The sequence below is a fragment of the Sander vitreus genome, chromosome 24 (assembly GCF_031162955.1).
Source record: "Sander vitreus isolate 19-12246 chromosome 24, sanVit1, whole genome shotgun sequence".
NCBI classification, from domain to species: domain Eukaryota; kingdom Metazoa; phylum Chordata; class Actinopteri; order Perciformes; family Percidae; genus Sander; species Sander vitreus.
The window spans coordinates 567,501-590,000 of record NC_135878.1 but is presented as its reverse complement, the minus strand read 5'-3'; positions in this window follow the sequence as shown (position 1 = coordinate 590,000).

The window sequence follows — 22,500 nt, the reverse complement described above, 5'->3', positions numbered from 1 at the left end:
TTGCATTTTGGCGAGAGTTAAGCTTTAACAGTGCAAGAAAGGGCATGGCCTTGGTGCAGGCCTGCGTTGTGTTGTATCGACCTCTATTTCTCCGTTGAGATCTGTTCCCCCCAACCAAAACAAACCTTAACGCTTAACAGGAGAGACACGCTATACGACGGGGGAACAGACTTTGATACCACAACGGTTTGTACGCAGTAAACACTTGTTTAATAACCAAAAGAGAAAAGAAATTGATAGGTAAGGTGAGCAGCGATATCCACCGTGTCCAAACAGACGAATAAGACATTTTAATTTATGCATCTGTCTTACAAAAGCTGTTCAGCTTTCACTCCTATAGTTTCAGGAAGAAAGTAGCACTCTTTTTCTCAGAATTACCCCCTTTTCAAAGGTGAATTGCCGTATTCAGGTCAGTGTTTTGCTGACTTGCTATCAGTCCTGTAAAGAGAACATGGAGGCTGCTTCAGGTCAGGTAAGGGCACTTTGTCTTCATTCAGCCAGCCGATAAAGGCCACCGTGTAAAAGGAGAAAGGCTATCAGATAGTTGGGGCCAGCCACCGTGGCAGAAGTCAAGCGGTTTTAAAAGGCGCTCTCCGCCTCAGCGTGAGAGAAACCCTTGCATCCTGATGGGGAGAGATGGCTTTTAAAAAGACCCCAGATTACAGCATCATATAGCCTATAGTCGCCCAGAGATACACCCTTCTTTTCTTCCCTGTTTGTCTCACTTTCAATCGCTTACAACCACTTTTTTCCGAGCCATGCTGGGCCCTTCCATGCACAAGCTTGTCAGCTCTTCAATAGCTTTTGTCTACGCGGGGACTCAAACAAGATGGGCAGCCTTTGACTCCTTCCCCCGTCTCTCCCTGGATAAATATTTCACCTGTCACAAAGCCGAGCATGCTGGGCTCGCCGCTGCAAGAGAAAAAAACTTTGGGATATTAAAGCAGAAGGAGATGGAGGGAAAAGGGCGCTTATTCAAGTACAAGAAAGTCTTGATGCTTCTCTTTCATCCGGAGATGTACATGCTGCAATTTGCATAGCCTTTCATTCACGTTCTCCGCCTGAAATGTCACTGTGCTCGTGGTAATCTATTGTAAAGCCATCTCCAACTTAAAACGACTCCCTGCACAAAGCTGCCTTTTGAGCGCCAGTTCCCTAATGAGTGATGGCATAAAAGAACGGAGGCATCACTTTATTTTTTAGAATCAAACGCTTTGATATTTCAAAGCGTACACATCAATAATCCCCTTCTCTCAACAACAACAGGAGAAAGAAGCTGTCAGAAAAATAAGCGCTAAAGTGCTCTACATTCTGACACGGGATAATACCGTAGTTTGATCTGCAAAGACTCTCGCTGCTCGTCGCTCTGTCTTTAAAGCTTTCCCAGGTGCCCTTGAGTTGAGCAAAGACAAAGGCAATCTTTGCATGAAAGACAGCGTTCAGTGCAGATCTGGGAGCACATGAGGTTACAGCTGCGGTTGAAAAACTGCCTCGGTACACCAGAGACATTTGACACGTTAGTGATGAGTATGAGATGCCCTCCACGTCAGATGTTACTCACATTTTGGTTCTTTTCATTGCACTGAAGAAAAAGTCAGGATATTTAACATCTTTAGTTGTTGCTTTAGGAAAATAAACTATATCTATCTATACTATCTGTGGAATTATCTGCCTCATTCCTCTGAAGAACGTTAATGTTTTACTTGCTGATATTTCTACAAGTATTTGTGATTGTTTTAATCAGTTGCATCTGAATGTTCAGATTAGAACAGGGGCCACATATGGTTGAAAAGGTGAAGTATTCTTAGACATACAACAGCATTTTAAAGAGTGCATTCAAATGGGAAGCAGCACCTATTTACACACTGAAATATAGTCAACAGTTAATGGAGCCGAGATGTGTAAAAGCACAGGAGCACTGGATAAGCAGGTTTGTTTCGTGTGACTGACTGATTGTTCTTTGTTTCTTGAGCGAGACTTCCTGAATAAATACAGCTTCACCTTGCCTCAAACATGACCTGAAAAAGCTCAAACTTATCTTAAAGCGGTTCCTTGAATCTGAGCTGTGTCCGTCCCCGTGCTGCACTGACCCAGGTATGATGCACTGATGTCCGGTGGACTGAGAGCATTCGGCAATGACGGTGTTGGCAGCTCTCTCTATCCCTTTCAGCCCAGAGGCGAGCTTCATTTCATTACCAGCTTGACTGAGTTACCTGTCGCTCCACTCGTCCCCCCTCCCGGCCTGTCGACTGACCTCTAAGGACGCGTCTAAATCTGTCCTCCGCTGCTGCTTGGCCTCCTTATGTCCAAATGGCCCGACACGGAAGAATTCAGCTCTGAAAGGCAGAGAGAGAAGTCATCACCTGTAGTGCAATAATAACTTTGTTCATTTACCAAACAACATCAAAGGATTTGCACATTTTAGCCTCCAATCTACAAATCAGATTTTAGATTTTCTTACCTTTCAAGTTGTGACATTAACGCAATACTTGCTTAAGATATAAACATATTTATCATTTGGTCGTATGGCCGGCTGTCATAACTTCCTGTACTCTTTGCTGGCTGGCAACTATTCCCAGCCGTGAAAAAGTCTGACACATAATCCCACCGTAAAATGGCAAATCACTTATACACTTAAAGCTATAGTGTGTAGTTTCTGTCGACAACAACGCTGTCGGTGCATCCACACATGTCAAGGTGGACACAGAGGATTAAAATACAGGGTAGACTCTGCAGAAGAGTTCATTCTTTTCTAATTTTTATGTCCTCTTTGTGTCCAAAGCTGAACGCTGTGGACTCAGCGGAGTCGTAAAACGCATCACTCAAGCTTCTGCGTGCGAAAATTGCCGGACTACACCATTTAGTAAACATGGCCGTACTGAGAAATACAAAGAGAGTTGTTTGGAGCTGATAGGTTTAATTAGCTTTGTATTAACTAATTTGGCAATGTCTTGAATGTAACACACGTTCATTGATATAAAACATCTATAGCCTTAACCAACAGGATAGTTGTTCACATGCAGAATAAGTATTTTTGTCCTAAAAAAATCTGATAAATGAATATTTATTTTACTCCTGTACTTGTTGTTAGTTGAAACTTTCCCAGCACCAAAGCAACTGTGGAGAGTAGCTCTGCTCGCGCTTAACCTTTCCTGCCAGGATCCAGGAACCAGCTGCAGACATGACTCACTGTATTATTCCACCTTTTCATTTACATTTTTTGTAATTTAGCTGATGTTATTACAGCAGCTAAAGAAGGAACTTCACATTCCCAGATCAGGGCCCTTAAATGGCAGCAGTGTCGCTTGCACTCTCAGCGTGCTGACAATAGATCCAGACGATGATTGATGATTACTGTATGTGCAGCAGAGCCATTCCCAAGCTCAATGTGCTGGGATTCATTTAGCCCATTGTCTAGAGCCGGAGCAGAGGCCTGTGAGAATGGGGACCTGATTAATAATGTTTGTGAAGAACGCTCTAAAGAGGGGCTAGTCAGGTCCTTTTGCATGCTTAGAGGGACATTTAACAGCTTGAATTATACATAAATTATGTACACCCACTGCCCTGAGGATTGGTTCCCCTCACAGTCTGTGCAGAAAAAAGTTTTTTTTAAACTAAGGCCCCTTCAACCAGACATTTTGCAGACAAATTCACACAAAAATGCTGGTTTTAAGAGACGGTGTGGCCCCTAATGTAATGAATATTTTAAAAGTGATGATTGATTTGAGGAATAAGCCAGTGTTTTAAAGACGTGACATAGTGTTCTGTAATTTGTAAAGATTTTGTCTTTGTTTCCTGGGCAGATTTAAAGAAAGCAACGAGTTCTCCAAATCATACGACGATATAGGATGTTTGTTCCTACCATCTAATACGACCCACAGGAGCGTTTCATAAATAAGCGCGTCTAGCGATGGCAGGAAATACATCCTCATATTTTAACCAGAAAAGGTAACGGTCGAGGTTTTAAACACGCCGTTAACGCTGTTAAACGGTCTGGTTTGGGTTCAAATCAGATCACTTCCTGAAGGTTACCACGTGATGCAGAACGTGACGTAGCTCCGTTTGTTCCCTAAAGTTAAAAAAACTCTGTTTCCTATTCTTTTCTAACAGGACATGACCCCCGGTCTCCTGGGTGAAAGTCCTGTGTATGTGAGAAGTGAAGGTGAAATTATGTTTTTTGGATTTGTATCATGAAGCTTCCTTGGCAACACTGCTTGTTTTCTGAACCCAACATGGAATTTAAGTTGCACATAAAGTGAGATAATGTTTTAGGAATGACAGACTGAAATCGTCTGTATTTGTCTTTCAGGTCTGCATTGGTTTACGTCAAGTTCAAGGCCTCCGTGGTCGACCACAGTCCGCCAACAGAGCAGATCTTGGATCAGTAAGTACCAAACAACACAGAGCAGTGTTTTCATGTGAAAGAGTTGAGCAGTGGAGGGCTGACCTCTGGTTCCCACTGTGCCGAGCTCAAGTTCTCCTCTCACAATCACACAACAAAACAAACGCCCACGTCTACAAGGCGTTTGATGACTTTTAACCTTTTGTTTCTCTGAAAACATTCATCATGCGGTCATGGCCTTGACCAACTTCCATGCTTCGCTCTTTTGCAAGCCATGATGTCGCTCTCTCTCTCATGGGTAGGCCACATTCTCTGTGCAGGCAAAGCAGAGAAAGGGGAGGTAACCTTTCCCCTTATGACGTCATAAAGGGAAGATTCCAGATCGGCCCATCTGAGCTTTCATTTTCTCAAAGGCAGAGCAGGATACCCAGGGCTCGGTTTACACCTATCACCATTTCTAGCCACTGGGGGGCCATAGGCAGGCTGGGGGAGCTCATATTAATGTTAAAAAACCTCATAAAGTGACATTTTCATGCCATGGGACCTTTAAAAAAGAACAATCCAGTGTAGAGACTTACTTTGTTTTTGTTAAGAAGCAGAGAGATGCACCGTTTATGAGTTCCATGGTGCGATCGTAGGCCTTTCAGAAGCTTTGTAATACAGCCTGGAACTACAGTATCTTTTCGGGGACTTTGCACAATAATTCAGGAATGACAGCTCCACAACTAAACGGATATTTCTTCATCTTTTCGTATGAAAAGGTATCATTTACTGTTGGCTCTGGCCTACTAATATTATACACTGTAGCACCTGAAATGTATTACTTTGCTGCCACATATGCTAAACGTGGAACGAACGACCCATAATAATGATATAACAGCATAAATGTAATAAATACTGTGTCTCAATTGTTCATTTGGACAGTGTTGTAGGAGCTGTATTGGAGATGGCACAACTGACCTTTTGGATAAAAGTGCACAGACTTCTTTGGGAAAAAATATAAATAGTTTTTTAATTTGTGTTTTTTTAAAGGTCCAGTGTGTAACGTGTTTAGTTGTTCATTATCAATTCCAAGTATTCCTTTTGGCTTGAAATTTAACATTTGCATTTGCATGAACTGGGGTAGACGCTCCATATTCATGCTCCATCTTGAAATACGTTAGCCGGTAACAGGACATACTGCTCCACCTTTCATGTTTTCTCTGTCATGTGATAAGCTCACAGCTGCTGCTAATGCTGCTAACGGGTATCGTAGCTTCCTGAAGAAGGAAACATGGAGGACCACACGTATTCAAAATCCTAATTTCAGGAACAGGAATCTTCTTTTTCTTCGCCCAGAAAAAGAAAAAGGAGATTGAAAAGAGCAAGAGAGCGTCTTCTTGAAGCGTGAAGGCTACCGTAGCTGTAATACGTACGTTGAACTGCGTGGAGCGAGAGAGCTGATTGATATATGATCTCAACGCTAGACGGGAGACATTCCCACACATTGGACCTTTAACGTGTTTATTTTTTTTCTCCCTTTGGAGAACAATTTCAAAAGCCGTAAGTCCTACACATTGTTGTTTTCTGTGTGATTACAATACACTAACATTGCGTTAATACACAAGGATACCTGGCGACCCAAATACTGGAAGAAATGACTAAGACCACAGAGGGATTTAAATGTCTCAACACATGTTTGAAAGACATTTTTCAAAAAGCTGCAGAAACAATAAAGCAGTTTGATACAGTATGAGGGTGACTTTGTGCGTAAAGAGACATTACCTTGTGATACCTGGCCCAGGAATAATATAGTATTTGTTGCGTCTTGGGTTATTTCGGCCTCTGCCAGGGAATTTTCTTTTTAACCTTTATTTATCCAGTAAGTCGATTGAGAAGAATTTCTGTCACATTCACACAGCTCCACATTCATACCTGGAAGCTGCCCAGTACCACCACAGTCTGATCTGATCACATTCATACTGGAAGCTGCCCAGTACCACCACAGTCTGATCTGATCACATTCATACTGGAAGCTGCCCAGTACTACCACAGTCTGATCTGATCACATTCATACTGGAAGCTGCCCAGTACCACCACAGTCTGATCTGATCACATTCATACTGGAAGTTGCCCAGTACTACCACAGTCTGATCTGATCACATTCATACTGGAAGCTGCCCAGTACCACCACAGTCTGATCTGCTGGCCACTGAGCAGCTCCACTGGAGCAGTTGGAGGTTAAGGGCCTTGCTCAAGGGCACCGCAGTTGTGGTTATGAGGGAGGGACAAGCGCTGCTCTTTCACTTTCCCCACCCAGATTTTATCCTGCCGGTCTGGGGATTGAACCGGCGACCTCCTGGTCCCAAGCTCGCTTCTTGGCCACCCTGCTCCGAGGTTATGCTTTTGGCTCAGTTCGTTGGGTTTTCTGTCAGCAACATTACATTACATTACAGAAAAACTTCTGGTCCGATTTTCATGAAACTTGGTGGAAGGGTGAAGCATGGGCCAAGGAAGAACCATAGACAGTACAATTAATGGACAAAGCTACAAAATGGCTGCATAGGAGGTATGCTTTGTGGATGCTCGCTTACCCCCTTGGGAAGAACCAATTACATTTTTGAGTTCCTGATCATATTTCATGGCTCACCTGATCCATTTTCTTTGCTCTTTGTTGTCACGCAAATACTGGAAACAGCTGTTGACGTGTTGTTTAAACTGCTTCAAAGCAATTAAACACAACACATCTTCTTTGTAGCACCGACTTCCCAACTTGGGAAATGGGACAATCTGAGGAGCACGTGAATGCACCATTGGCCTTGGCAGAGATGCGCATTCTCTGAGTGTCATTGTAGTTTTAAATGTTTAAATCAGCTGTGAACAACATCACTGGGACATTAAATAGACTCTTCTCGAAGCAGAACATGGTAGAGGAGGAACCATATCTTACCGAACAGCCGTCAGATAGATGTGACGATGAAATATTGTAAAGGAAAAGCTGAAACCAGGTCCTCAATGTGTACTTGAGTTCTCTGTATGTATTTGCTTTAAATATACTTTGAGGACATTGGTAACAATAAAAAAAACAGGTGCTTTATATCGTTGTTTTGTCGCTGAAATAACATTTGAAGCTCATTTTTCATGCTAAAAGTCAGATTTATATGGTGAAATAGTAAAAGCAGCTGGTGAATGTGGGGATCCACTGTGACTGCTGCAGGTGGGTGAAATAAAAGCTCTCCGGCTTTGGTTTGAACCTGAAATCTTCGACTGTGGAAAGTGTCAACACCGTCCCAACTCTGAGAAGTTAAGCCAGGATTAGCTATCTGACTTCATCACCGCCCAGAGTTTCGTTTAGAGAAAGGCTTTCGTTTCACACTTTTGTTTTCTCTGCTGCGTCAGTTATAGCTGGGAGCCTCCTTTAAGCCGAGACCACCGCCACTAACCCCAACAGCGCATTGGTCACGCAAGGTCACGTTTCATACCAACGTTCATACCAGTATAGGAATATCTCAGGGAAAACAAGCCTGGCAAAGAAATCTGTTAGATCTACACGTCTGCTGCCAGGACACTTAAAACTAACCAAGCATGTTTGAGAATGCATGAAGAAATCCAAAAACCTTTAAAAACATAAGACCTGTTTAAAAGACTGGACACGGTGAATCGTATCAATGTTGAACCTGACTTTGGGAGGCAGCAAAAACATAATCCTTTGTGATCTTATCTTGTGTTTTTCTACTCTAGCAGCGTGGCTGCTGCACCCATAAATGGCAAAATCAAACATTTTTTTAAATCCACCTCACAATGTCAGCAGTAGGCAGGATTAGTCTTGACTCATTCATTTACTTCCACTTATTGACATTATTAACCCTTGTGTTGTCCGTTTTGCACATATATGAAGCATGAAGTATAAACTATCACCCAATTCTCTATTACATCTTCTTAGCCAATTTCATTCCAATGTATAACCTCTAATTTTAGACTTATTTTTGGATTTAATGGTCAATAAACCTAATTCTCTTAATCATTTCGTCAACGACCATATTCAATGTAAAGGCCATCTCGTTCTGCCAATAGAAATGCCTGTATGTGTCATTTTCAGAAGGCAGTGGGAAACAATGCATTGCGTTGTGTACTTGGGTGGATTTGTTGGTTTTGCTGTCATATTTTGAACCTAGTTGTCATGAAATGTGCCTTGAAGGAAGCCAAAGCTCTTTGGTGCACTTGTAGATAACAACAAACCTCCTCAGCATGTCAATGAAACGACCCAAACTCGCCAATGAGGCTACAGAGAAACCCAAAAAGTAACAGGCCATTGAAGAAGATTTTTTTTCTTTTTTGGGCATTTTTAGGCCTTTATTTTCACAGGACAGATGAAGACATGAAAGGGGAGAGAGAGGGGGAATGACGTGCAGCAAAGGGCCGCAGGTCGGAGTCAAACCCGCGGCCGCTGCATCAAGGACTAAACCTCTATTTATGTGCACCGGCTCTACCAACTGAGCCAACTCGGCCACGGTGATGAAGATTTTGTCCAGAACCAAGACTGGATTCTCTAAATTCGAGCAATTTTCTTGACTGATTTATTTATTTTTTATATAGAAATGAGCTCCTCTGCCGCATGAAGCCTGGAGAGAAACCGAACCTTGACGATCAGGTTTGAGATGTGAAGATAGATATTTTTAAAGGGTCAACAAGATTTTAGTCAGAAACAAGCTGTACGATGGAAGATTATAGGTTTGGAAAGTCAAACCAGTTTTACAGACTGGATTCTCTGGATTTTAACTCTTTTGACTGATTTATTTCATGTAGAAATGAGCTCCTCTGCTGCATGAAGCCTGAATATGACAGCCCATATTGTATCAGTGGTGAAACAGATCCCTTAGTTGCCTAACTCACCCACTTAGAGAAAGAGATTAACCCCCTCAACCCTGACGCTCAGATGTAAGGACCCCCATTCAAACACTTGTTTGTGTTCTGCCGTGTACCAAATCAAAGGCGGAGGTGGCATCAAAAGATAAATGTCCTGCGGTACAACGCCTCTTTAGCGGACGCTCACCTGTAAGCCAAACAACAGCTCTTTCTCTCAGCACAGAGGCTTTCCAAAAAAAATAAAGTGCCTGCACACGCATGTAAACCCCAATGATCATGGATGCTGCTGTCAACACCCCAGGGCTTAGAAATGTGAACTGGACCAGAAAGGCCAAAAGCGCAGGGAGGGGAGGATGGAGGATGGAGGATGGAGGGGGGAGGGGGGAGAACCACCCAGGAATCATGCAAGTGTTAAAATAAAAAGGACTGTTCCTAATACATCACGGTGGGGAGCGCTCATGTTTGACAGCTGGATGATACCAAAGGGAGGCCTTCTTCTACCTTCAGCAGGGACGGTTTCAGACTGGAGTTATAAGTCCTGGCAGCATCCATCGAGACCTGCACCTTCTGACGAGGAGGGTGTTTTGCAGACTTTTCCTTTAGCTTTCACTGTGACATATTTAGCAACTGATCTATTGTAACGCCTTGGCTCTTATTTCTGTAAATACCTATAAAGATTCAGGCTGTTCTCATTAACATTCATACATATTGCTATGAAAAGTAATGCACTGTAATCAGGAAACAGGTGTTCATGTCCTGAAGAAGTTAAGGAGAAAACACAAGACTTTCACCAGGAAACAGGTGTTCATGTCCTGAAGAAGTTAAGGAGAAAACACAAGACTTTCACCCAGGAAACAGGTGTTCATGTCCAGAAGAAGTTAAGGAGAAAACACAAGACTTTCACCTGAAGAAGTTAAGGAGAAAACACAAGACTTTCACCAGGAAACAGGTGTTCATGTCCTGGAGAAGTTAAGGAGAAAACACAACTTTCACCCAGGAAACAGGTGTTCATGTCCTGAAGAAGTTAAGGAGAAAACACAAGACTTTCACCAGGAAACAGGTGTTCATGTCCTGAAGAAGTTAAGGAGAAAACACAAGACTTTCACCTGAAGAAGTTAAGGAGAAAACACAAGACTTTCACCAGGAAACAGGTGTTCATGTCCAGAAGAAGTTAAGGAGAAAACACAAGACTTTCACCCAGGAAACAAGTGTTCATGTCCTGAAGAAGTTAAGGAGAAAACACAAGACTTTCACCAGGAAACAGGTGTTCATGTCCTGAAGAAGTTAAGGAGAAAACACAAGACTTTCACCAGGAAACAGGTGTTCATGTCCTGAAGAAGTTAAGGAGAAAACACAAGACTTTCACCCAGGAAACAGGTGTTCATGTCCTGAAGAAGTTAAGGAGAAAACACAAGACTTTCACCCAGGAAACAGGTGTTCATGTCCTGAAGAAGTTAAGGAGAAAACAGAAGACTTTCACCAGGAAACAGGTGTTCATGTCCTGAAGAAGTTAAGGAGAAAACACAAGATTATTTTAACTAATCGCTGAATCCATGGTTTGTATCCATGTCACATTGCACCTGATTGGCTCCATCCAGCCTCCATCCAGCTTCCTTCCTGTTTCTCGGTGGCTGAGTCTGATGCAGATTGACTTGATGTGGCCGGAGCCTGTGGCGAGCTCTGCCGTCATGCCAGCCTGCGGGTCGCTCCCTCAATCAGGGGACAGAGCGGGGGGACAAGCCCCATGCTGCGCCAAGGAGAAAGATCCCCGAGGGCGCCCCCCCCCCCCCCCCCCCCCGCCAGTAATCCTCCTCTCCCCCTGCCTTCCTCCACCAAACACAACCCCCAACCTCAAAACCCCCTCTTCAGTCCACAGACACACCATTCAGCATCTTTCTTTACAACAATGTATAAAAATCTCTTTTATTGGACAAGTACGCAAGACATTTAAGCTGCTGTGTGGTTCGTGGATGGCGCGTTAACATGGACGGGTTTTTTAGAATGACTTCAGTGTGAACTGTTTTCTTTGGAGCTACTTTCTACCAAACAAAATAGTCTCAGTTTGTGGACCTTAAGGGGAGAGACCCAGCAGGCAAAAACATAATTTTATTGAGCAAATTAAGCTGAAATTTAGCTCAAATTTTGTGGTTGTGTGCTCTTTATCTTCCATAACATGTCTTCTTTCAGACTATTGGAAAGAAAACATGTATTTTACGTCACTTTGTCTATTTGTGTCTGTAGATTTCTCCTAAATTCACCAAAAGTGTAGCATTTGATAAGGCCTCGTTCACATTTCAGAAAACTTGTAAATACAAGAAATAATCCTCTTAATGTCAGTAATCAGCTGGGGAAGTTTCATGTTGATATCTGTTAGTTAATTAGTGAATATTTTCCCTTTTCACCTGTAGCGTCTCCCCTAAATAAAACATACTCAGAGTTTTTACTTATTTCCATTTGTAAAGACTTTCTTTGCGCTCCTTTACATTTAAACTGACAGCTAGAGCGTATACTTACTTAGTAGATTAAGAAGAACATTAAACACGAGATAAATATGGCTTGTGACTTGTTGTAGTGTGATGATGCAGTGACTTTTACACATTATTTAAAGGTTTAGACGCCCTAAAACAAAGCTAAGTCTACGTGCAACCTCTTGAAACAGGCTGGAAAGTGTTTCTGCAAAATCTCCACCAGTTCAACCAACACATGATTTCATCTTCTTCGACATCCTTGGAGCAAAAATATGTTTTTCCTTCTCTCTTGTGTTATTAATCAATACGTGTGATTGCAACCCCTTGGCATGTCCAGACCCCAACGCTGGGAAACATTGCTTTTTCCAGTCATCCTTTTTCTTTCCTTCTTGTTTTTTCCCAAAAAACTGGCGATACAGCATAAGCTTTTCACCCATCTTAACTGCCGCTGCTTGTTTACTTCAACTTAACGCTTATATTTCAGACCTTTTTCTTCCTGACTGGCTCTCACATCGTCAGCCTTCGGAGCTGAATTGACTCATTACATCTGCCCTTCGGTGGAGAAGGCGAGGATCAGCCAGGACTCGTAGCGGCGAGGATGGGGGGCGGTTAGTGGCACTTCATTCATCTGGCTTGAGGCCTGCCTTTGTCTCCATGGCAGGTGCTCCTAATCCCGCTGTCAGAATAGAGCTGGACAAGATGTTTGGACAAGCCCGTGCTTAGAAGCCCCTGTTTCACGTAAAGCAACCCCCCTTTCACACCGCACACATATGCATCCCCACCCCCGCTGTAAAACATGTGATATGATCCATACCGCATGGAGAGTCGTGCCTGATTATGCTGTGTGAAAGAGACTGAATGGATCTACCTACGTCACGACAGTGAGCGAGCTCTATTCATGTCGGCTGCATGTTTTTAAAAACATGCATGGAAATCAGCTGTTTTGCATTCAGTGCAGTGAAGGAAAAAGCCTTCAGTTTTTTACTGGAGTACATGTTGTAATGGCGCATTTTCTATTTCATTTTGCATCTCCAATTCAGGGGATTTCCATTAATATTCTCCTCTACAAGTTGAATAAATTGTCCGACCTGTTTCTCTCTTTAAAACTCTTTCAGTGCAAAAAGAAACATGAGATCTGTGAAGCGATGAGGAGACTCCTCACATTAATACAGAAAACAGAAATGTTGTATTTCCATCGTGTTTTCCGTTGTTTGAGCTTCGACTGGACCAGCCAGTTTTTGTAAAATAGGGGCCACAGTTGTTTAAATGCAGCTTTCAGTCCATCTTGACCTGCCCTCAGGCTCTATTTCTACAAGACGTCCAATAGGAAACATGGACTTTTCTATTGAAGACTGGAACTTTATTGTCCGAGTGTCGGCTAGTCAATCGCGCACTTTAACCTCCTCTCTAAATCTGGGCAGATTGAATGTAATCTTGTTGTTCTCTGTTATAATAATGCCATTGATTTTGCCCTCGGGGGTCAGGCGATGGCCTATATACCGCCCTCTTTTCTTTGAACATCACATTACAAGCTCACAGCCTTAATCTGCTGTTTCTTCCGGACTGAAGTGATCGGATCCAGGGGATCAGGAGGAGACGTGGAGGATACAAGTTCACTGAAAATCCTTGGGAAGTTTTTTCTCAGCACTAACCTGGTTTCTGGCTGCCAATGGTGGTCTATTTTTGGGGGGGAGAAGGGGCCACTGCTTTATTTTGGATTCCTGGTGGCCCGGCTGCTCAGCCCGAGGTCTCCGATAACCCAATTTGAGTTGACTTTGCCCGTTCAGGGAGAGCCGTTGCCCGGGGCTACACACTGTTATAATTCAAGAAATACAATGAAGTCAAACAGAACCCTGTATCTACCCAAACTGTCACGCACATGCATGCACGTGTGCACACTTACACACATGATCTGCTAATTCAGCTCGCTTTAAAAAGGCTCTGCTGTGCCGTTCAGAATCGATAGAAGAGTTTCTTTCTCACCAGAGATTTAAAGACATGCGTTGAGTTTGTATTGAGATGATGGTGCTTTATTCCCAATCACATACAAACAAATATGACAGTTTTCTGTGCAGTTTATTTATTAATTTGTCCAGATCACAAGCATGAGGAGTTTTAGTTCCTTGTCTTTTTACCCTACAAGAGTTCAAAGAAATATTTAGGGTGTAAAAAAATGTACCTAAAACTAAACACCCAATGAGTAACCTTAGTGTTAAATATGAAATAACTGCAAACGAGTACATCTTCTTCCATGTTACGTTGTACTTGTGTTACTGTATGTTTCCAGATCTAGAAACCTAAATAAATCAAACTAGAGAGGCCGTTTCAGTTCCTGAGTCCAATGAGACGTCAAAATAGATGTTAAAAAAACCCACCAACAGTCCAAAACCCAAAGATATCTAGTTTACAGATCTAGCTTAAAGATTTAAGTGACAAATCCTTACCTTAGAGACAATGCAACTAGATATAATTGTTGACATATTTACCTGGAAAATAACTCTTGACTATTAACTATTAATCTATCAATCAACTAATCGTTCATGCATTAAATTGATGATGATCCTGAAGAATTTAAGGAGAAAACACAAGACTTTCACCCAGGAAACAGGTGTTCATGTCCTGGAGAAGGAGAAAACACAAGACTTTCACCCAGGAAACAGGTGTTCATGTCCTGGAGAAGGAGAAAACACAAGACTTTCACCCAGGAAACAGGTGTTCATGTCCTGGAGAAGGAGAAAACACAAGACTTTCACCCAGGAAACAGGTGTTCATGTCCTGAAGAAGTTAAGGAGAAAACACAAGACTTTCACCAGGAAACAGGTGTTAATGTCCTGAAGAACTTAAGGAGAAAACACAAGACTTTCACCCAGGAAACAGGTGTTCATGTCCTGGAGAAGGAGAAAACACAAGACTTTCACCCAGGAAACAAGTGTTCATGTCCTGGAGAAGTTAAGGAGAAAACACAAGACTTTCACCCAGGAAACAAGTGTTCATGTCCTGAAGAAGTTAAGGAGAAAACACAAGACTTTCACCAGGGAACAGGTGTTCATGTCCTGAAGAAGTTAAGGAGAAAACACAAGACTTTCACCAGGGAACAGGTGTTCATGTCCTGAAGAAGTTAAGGAGAAAAACACAAGACTTTCACCCAGGAAACAGGTGTTCATGTCCTGAAGAAGTTAAGGAGAAAACACAAGACTTTCACCCAGGAAACAGGTGTTCATGTCCTGAAGAAGTTAAGGAGAAAACACAAGACTTTCACCCAGGAAACAGGTGTTCATGTCCTGAAGAAGTTAAGGAGAAAAACACAAGACTTTCACCCAGGAAACAGGTGTTCATGTCCTGAAGAAGTTAAGGAGAAAACACAAGACTTTCACCCAGGAAACAGGTGTTCATGTCCTGAAGAAGTTAAGGAGAAAACACAAGACTTTCACCAGGAAACAGGTGTTCATGTCCTGAAGAAGTTAAGGAGAAAAACACAAGACTTTCACCAGGAAACAGGTGTTCATGTCCTGAAGAAGTTAAGGAGAAAACACAAGACTTTCACCCAGGAAACAGGTGTTCATGTCCTGAAGAAGTTAAGGAGAAAACACAAGACTTTCACCCAGGAAACAGGTGTTCATGTCCTGAAGAAGTTAAGGAGAAAACACAAGACTTTCACCCAGGAAACAGGTGTTCATGTCCTGAAGAAGTTAAGGAGAAAACACAAGACTTTCACCCAGGAAACAGGTGTTCATGTCCTGAAGAAGTTAAGGAGAAAACACAAGACTTTCACCCAGGAAACAGGTGTTCATGTCCTGAAGAAGTTAAGGAGAAAACACAAGACTTTCACCCAGGAAACAGGTGTTCATGTCCTGAAGAAGTTAAGGAGAAAACACAAGACTTTCACCCAGGAAACAGGTGTTCATGTCCTGAAGAAGTTAAGGAGAAAACACAAGACTTTCACCCAGGAAACAGGTGTTCATGTCCTGAAGAAGTTAAGGAGAAAACACAAGACTTTCACCAGGAAACAGGTGTTCATGTCCTGAAGAAGTTAAGGAGAAAACACAAGACTTTCACCAGGAAACAGGTGTTCATGTCCTGAAGAAGTTAAGGAGAAAACACAAGACTTTCACCCAGGAAACAGGTGTTCATGTCCTGAAGAAGTTAAGGAGAAAACACAAGACTTTCACCCAGGAAACAGGTGTTCATGTCCTGAAGAAGTTAAGGAGAAAAACACAAGACTTTCACCCAGGAAACAGGTGTTCATGTCCTGAAGAAGTTAAGGAGAAAACACAAGACTTTCACCCAGGAAACAGGTGTTCATGTCCTGAAGAAGTTAAGGAGAAAACACAAGACTTTCACCCAGGAAACAGGTGTTCATGTCCTGAAGAAGTTAAGGAGAAAAACACAAGACTTTCACCCAGGAAACAGGTGTTCATGTCCTGAAGAAGTTAAGGAGAAAACACAAGACTTTCACCCAGGAAACAGGTGTTCATGTCCTGAAGAAGTTAAGGAGAAAACACAAGACTTTCACCCAGGAAACAGGTGTTCACGTCCTGGAGAAGTTAAGGAGAAAACACAAGACTTTCACCAGGAAACAGGTGTTCATGTCCTGAAGAAGTTAAGGAGAAAACACAAGACTTTCACCAGGAAACAGGTGTTCATGTCCTGAAGAAGTTAAGGAGAAAACCCAAGACTTTCACCCAGGAAACAGGTGTTCATGTCCTGAAGAAGTTAAGGAGAAAACACAAGACTTTCACCAGGAAACAGGTGTTCATGTCCTGAAGAAGTTAAGGAGAAAAACACAAGACTTTCACCAGGAAACAGGTGTTCATGTCCTGAAGAAGTTAAGGAGAAAACACAAGACTTTCACCCAGGAAACAGGTGTTCATGTCCTGAAGAAGTTAAGGAGAAAACACAAGACTTTCACCAGGAAACAGGTGTTCATGTCCTGAAGAAGTTAAGGAGAAAACAAGACTTTCACCCAGGAAACAGGTGTTCATGTCCTGAAGAAGTTAAGGAGAAAACACAAGACTTTCACCAGGAAACAGGTGTTCATGTCCTGAAGAAGTTAAGGAGAAAACACAAGACTTTCACCAGGAAACAGGTGTTCATGTCCTGAAGAAGTTAAGGAGAAAACACAAGACTTTCACCCAGGAAACAGGTGTTCATGTCCTGAAGAAGTTAAGGAGAAAACACAAGACTTTCACCCAGGAAACAGGTGTTCATGTCCCGGGAGTACTACTTAAAGGGACCAGTGTTTTAACCCAAGCCACTATCTTTTTTCTAATCGTAACTTGTCGTTTTGGTGTCTAAACTTAACTCTCGTTGCCGTATAATGTTCACCTTTTGTCGGCTGCTAAAAACAAACATTTTGTAGGATATCATACAAATTGTATGTGCATAAGTGTTCGTACGATAAGATCAAAGCCATGAGAATGTGTTGAACTACGTGCTCCATGCAGTGCATCGTGTTCACTCTGTCTAGCATGAAACAATTAATTTCCATGCATGTCCCCGTCAATATTGATTAATATCTTGATTAATGGCGTGCTGGCCCTGGGGACCAGTTTCAGTGTGTGTGTGTGTTTGGGTGAGGTACGTGTCTGTGTGTGTGTGTGTGTGTGTGTGTGTGTGTGTGTGTGTGTGTGTGTGTGTGTGTGTGTGTGTGTGTGTGTCTGTGTGTGCGTGTGTGTGTGTGTGTGTGTGTGTGTGTGTGAGAGCTTTGGACTGCAGTGTGCTGGGAACTTAATGCTTTATTGAAGGGCTGAGATGTACTTGCTCAGAGCAATAAGCCATTGTTTGACTTGGCACGGCTCGGGGCACCCTAGGGTCTGTGCCATGAAAGGCTTTCTGTGAGATGCCCGAGTGCTTATTGTTAAAATAAAATTGTCCCCCAAAAAAATTAGCATAGAAGAATCCAAAATGCATAATGTTCTGCAAATGACAGCTGCTTAGCTGAAACAAAGGAAGCAAAATGGCTTTTGGTTGCGCTGCACTTGTTATGGTAATGAACCCCCCTGCCTGGCTTTATGGGCAGCGCCATACAAATCATGAATCCTTTTTTTATTTTTGCATTGTTGACCTGAGAGAAGCTCCGTTCTCCAGTTTGTGTGATTCATCGTTTCTCATAAAAAAGCTGTTTTACACTCTTTATTTGTGAGCCATCAATCCAGAAGACGTCTTCAACCTTACAGGAATATAAAATATAGAAAAGAAGTATGTAATGTAAAAGATACACAACAACACAACTTTCCATGTAAGAAAACTCACACTTTCTACAAACAAGCCATCTCGTACCAGTCTCGTTAGGATGTGAAATGTTTGACATATGTGAAGACTTCCTGACAATGCAACTAGATAATTGTTGACGTACAGTATTTGCCTGGAAAATGACTCAAACTGCCTGTTTATTCTGTCAAAAGAGTAGTTTGTTAATCAACTAATCGTTCATGCACTAAATTCAATGTTAATTGAATGATTGTTATGAATATGAAGCCATTTAAGTCATGGCTGACACACAACATATTCTGGTTATTAGTCAAGTCAGTGACATTTCAATGGAAACAAAAGGAAGTACGTTCACATAAAACACAATGTGCAGGAAATATTTAAGTCATTTCTTCTACGTATTAAACAAAAAAGCAGTAAGTAATTAGATTATTAAATAACATCATTGAAAAAATCTATTTTACACTTCATTTACAGGGAAGGAAATATATAAAAAAGACACAAGTTCTCCTCTATCCTCTAGTTTTAAACATCACAACTAGTTTCCATTTAGGAAAAGTCTCCCTTTCTACAGATAAACCATCTCTTACCTAATCCTCCTGCTGTCTTGGGGTCAAGTTTGACCCGTTTTATATCAAAAATATGGGTTTCTTTGAACCAAAATGCCCAAATATAACATGGATGCATGGATGTAACTGTCTTTGCCGGTAAAATGAAGTTTTTAAACGGTATCCTGACTAAACTTTGACATAAACCAGTCTGTGATCCACTCAACATCCTTTGAAAGTAACTATTAGTCAAAATAATTCATAATTCCTGCCTTTTTAACTCAAAAATTAGGTAAAATGTCATATAAATTAGGTTTATTGACCATGAATTGAAAACAAAACGTTGAAAAAAGTGACAAAAACGTTAAAAATAACCAAAAAAAAGCACCAAAAATTCAATTTCACTTTTGACCTGGATGGACAACAAAGGAAGACAACACAAGGGTTAAATAATGCCAAGATTAGAGCCAAAATGTTTGACGCAGAGTGTCATGTGTGAAGTTGACTTCCTGAGAAAGACGTTTTGCATCTGAGAAAAGGTCCCAGCTCGTCTCTCACCATGCAGGCCCTGCCGCTGGTATTTAGTATGCTAATGTATTCTCTCTGCTAATTCAGTGCCGGGGCTGAGAAACAAAAAAAGTGAGCAGTGAAAAGGATTGGGTTTCAGCGGCGCTGCGCGGAGCCTAATGACCAGCAGATTAATCATGGGACACGTGGAGCGGAGCCGGCATCAGCGCCGCTGTCAGGATGGAAACTTCCTGCACAAACTGCAGCATGCACGCTGCCTTAAAATATCTGAGTACTGAAATACTGAGCAGAAACCTGAAAATGTATTTTTAATTTAATTTTAACATTAAAAAAGCTCTGAAATAGCCATCACCAAACTCACCAGACTCCATGTATATAAACAGTCATTTTATCATCGTAAAACACACTTTATTCAGAGTCGACAGAAACAAAATAAAACTATCAAAAGCCGTCTTGGTTCATCTTTCCACTGTTCCAACAATCACCACTCTGGTTTGGTTGAAATAAACCCTTAATTCACCCATTTACATGTGGAGATATGCTGGCTCTATACACGCTAAAAGTCCTGATTATTTACATGGAGTCTGGTGGAGATATGCTGGCTCCATACACGCTAAAAGTCCTGATTATTTACATGGAGTCTGGTGGAGATATGCTGGCTCTATACACACTAAAAGTCCTGATTATTTACATGGAGTCTGGTGGAAATATGCTGGCTCTATACACGCTAAAAGTCCTGATTATTTACATGGAGTCTGGTGGAGATATGCTGGCTCTATACACACTAAAAGTCCTGATTATTTACATGGAGTCTGGTGTAGTTTGGTGATGGTGATTTCGGGGCTGTTTCATGTTAAACTAAAAGGATCTTCCTCTTTAACTAAAAGGTCTATCTCTGTAGGGATCCTTTCATAATGTTGTCAGACACTTAGAATAATAATCTGAGTCTGTCAGCGGCAACAACAGGACTTTTAGTGGACGCTAGCTGACATTGCAGCTTGTTTCGCAGCAACCTAGCTTGACCAATTTCTAAATTGTTGTTCCCATTAGTCGCTTAGCCATAAAAACATAGAGTCCAGGTTGAAAAATACCCAAGTTACCTTTTAAGGGTAGTAGCTTTGTATGTGTATATGTGAATAATTTGACATAATAACCAACATATCTGCAGAAAATCTGATGCCAACATGAATACACACTGTAGATAAAGTAAAGTTTTGGTCTCATTTGTTCCTGCAGAAACTTCATCCCACACAAAAACCTTCGTCTCCCCTGCAACAGGTTTGGACACCTCTGGAGCTCAGAGTAACATCAGCAGGGATAGGATTTGTTCCCTCGGCTAACAAAGCTGATAAAGTGCTCTTACTCTTAGCTCCAAAAGAAGAACTAAATATGCATCACTCTCTAAAACTTTCCAGCCAGTTGCAACTGATTTCCAACTTGGTAGATGCTTGATAAATAGAGGCCAAGGTCTCCAAAGGACATACAGCTTTAAAACTGGAAAAATGAAACGATATTCAGGGTTTTTCTCTTCTTTCCGTGTATGATTTACACGAGGGGGATTGTCAAAACAGCAGGTAATGGATGGTTCAACATCAACGCCACAGGAAGAAGTACAGCTGCAGGTTAGATCCATTTATTCATACAGATCAGTTCAGTCCTTCGTTTAATCACCATGCACACTCCAAAAATCTCCATATAATCAAGTCTTTTCTGTCCTAAAACCCTTATTTGCTTTGGCTACCTGAGTATCCTGCTGTCAAAACACAAATGGATCAGATTCACTCTGGCCTTTATGCCAGTTTTTTCTTAAAGCACTTCTCTTTTATTGGTAGACGCCAAGACAGTCATACGTAAAGAAATGATAGTCGTTTCAGCAAAATGCACAAAGAAACAGCTTTCCTTTCCGGTCAAAGTTGTTTTCTAAAGCGTGACCATGATTGTTCCCAAACCTTAACCAACTTTTTATTGTTGTAATCGTGACAACAAAGCTCGTCTAACTATCATGAAGTAGTTATTTTAACCCAAACATGCTCTGTCCTGAACTTTACCAAGACATTCTTGTGCCGAAACCTTTAACTTTAACCATAGAGGAAGCATGGGAGAGATGGAGGAAATCATGCAAGGAGAGAGGAAACGAGGAAATGTGTTTCAGAGGGATGAGACATCCTTTCCACGGCTTCCAGGAAGGCTTCTCTCGTGTATCCTCGCTCATAGCTCCTCAGAGATCCCTCCTACATCCTCCATCCTCGCTCCTCAGGACAGGAATAAGAGCTTTGAGACGGCCTTCACAAAGGAGGGCCAGAACGACTTCCGGTTCAAACCAGGAGCGAGGAGATAGCAAATGAGAGACTTGGAAAGCAGCCCTGGACATTTAGCAGGCATTGAGTGTTGAATGTAGGATCCATTCACCCAAACCTGGGACTGAAAGTCAGAATATCTTGGCCTCTGCTGCACATACTTTTTTAAATCTGTCTCTTGGGAATGCAGAAAGTTTTTGTACTAGATCTCTGGAGTGCCCCTTTAAAAGACGAGTGGGGAGAAAGGAGTAAAATCAGCTTGTTTCAAGATGACTTTATGTCAAACATGTTTAGGGCAGAACACCACACAGCTTGCATAGAGCAGCATTGATGTGTCGACTGGTCCCGATTTCCCAGCCTCCTCTCATTAGCTGTAGGTTGTAACGAGGCTTGAAAAAGTCTTGAGAGCCGCAGCAACCTGCTCCAGTTGATGGAGGTTTTTAACTCAAGATTCCCTGACTTTAGATCTGAAATAGAGTTCTGTGAAAACACGGATGGCTCAGTTTCTGCCACGTTCACAATGTGTCTTTATGCTGTTTTGGGCCTGTTGCTCTGCACTGAAAGAGATGGGCAGCGCTCGCCTCTCGCTCTTTGAAAATTAAGCTGCTGTAGCACGCCCATCGGCCTATTGTCCGCCAAGCAGGGGAGCCAGGCGTTTGGTATTCCCGGCACAGAGCGGCTCTAAACTTTGGCCTTCGCTGTGTGCATTAGGAACCCGGCCCACTGCCATTTCAATTCTCTCCCTCGCCTTTCCAACTCAATCTCGCACCGTGCCCTCGCCGCCTGCCCCTCCTCCCCAAGAAACTTTTTTACTGGCTATCAACCCAGAGGACATCTTGTTCTAGTTATTCTGAGATATGGGAACGTTCCAGCATCCTGAAACGTCTCAACTACTGTACGTGCGACCCAGAGCAACAAGGGGAAAGAACAGTCATTTGTATTTTTGTTTAGTTCCTTGCAATCATCAAAGACAGCAGAGAGGCGTCTCACCTGTTTTCTCATGAAATGTTTCCTTTCATATCAGCAGTGCAGCTGGTTTCTGTCCCCCTCTCAGGCTTGATTAGAAGGCTGCAGAAGAGAGAGGCCCGCTCCGACAATGTGATTTGGAGAGTCACCTCTGATGGTGATTTATTTCCCCGGCATGACATCTTGTCCAAAGTGTCTGCACTTGAGCTCTACAGAGCCGTCGGCCTGATCTTTTTGTCTCCCTTGTCTGCATCTTGTTCAGAAGATCATAGTGAAGAGAAATGTGTCTGAATGCC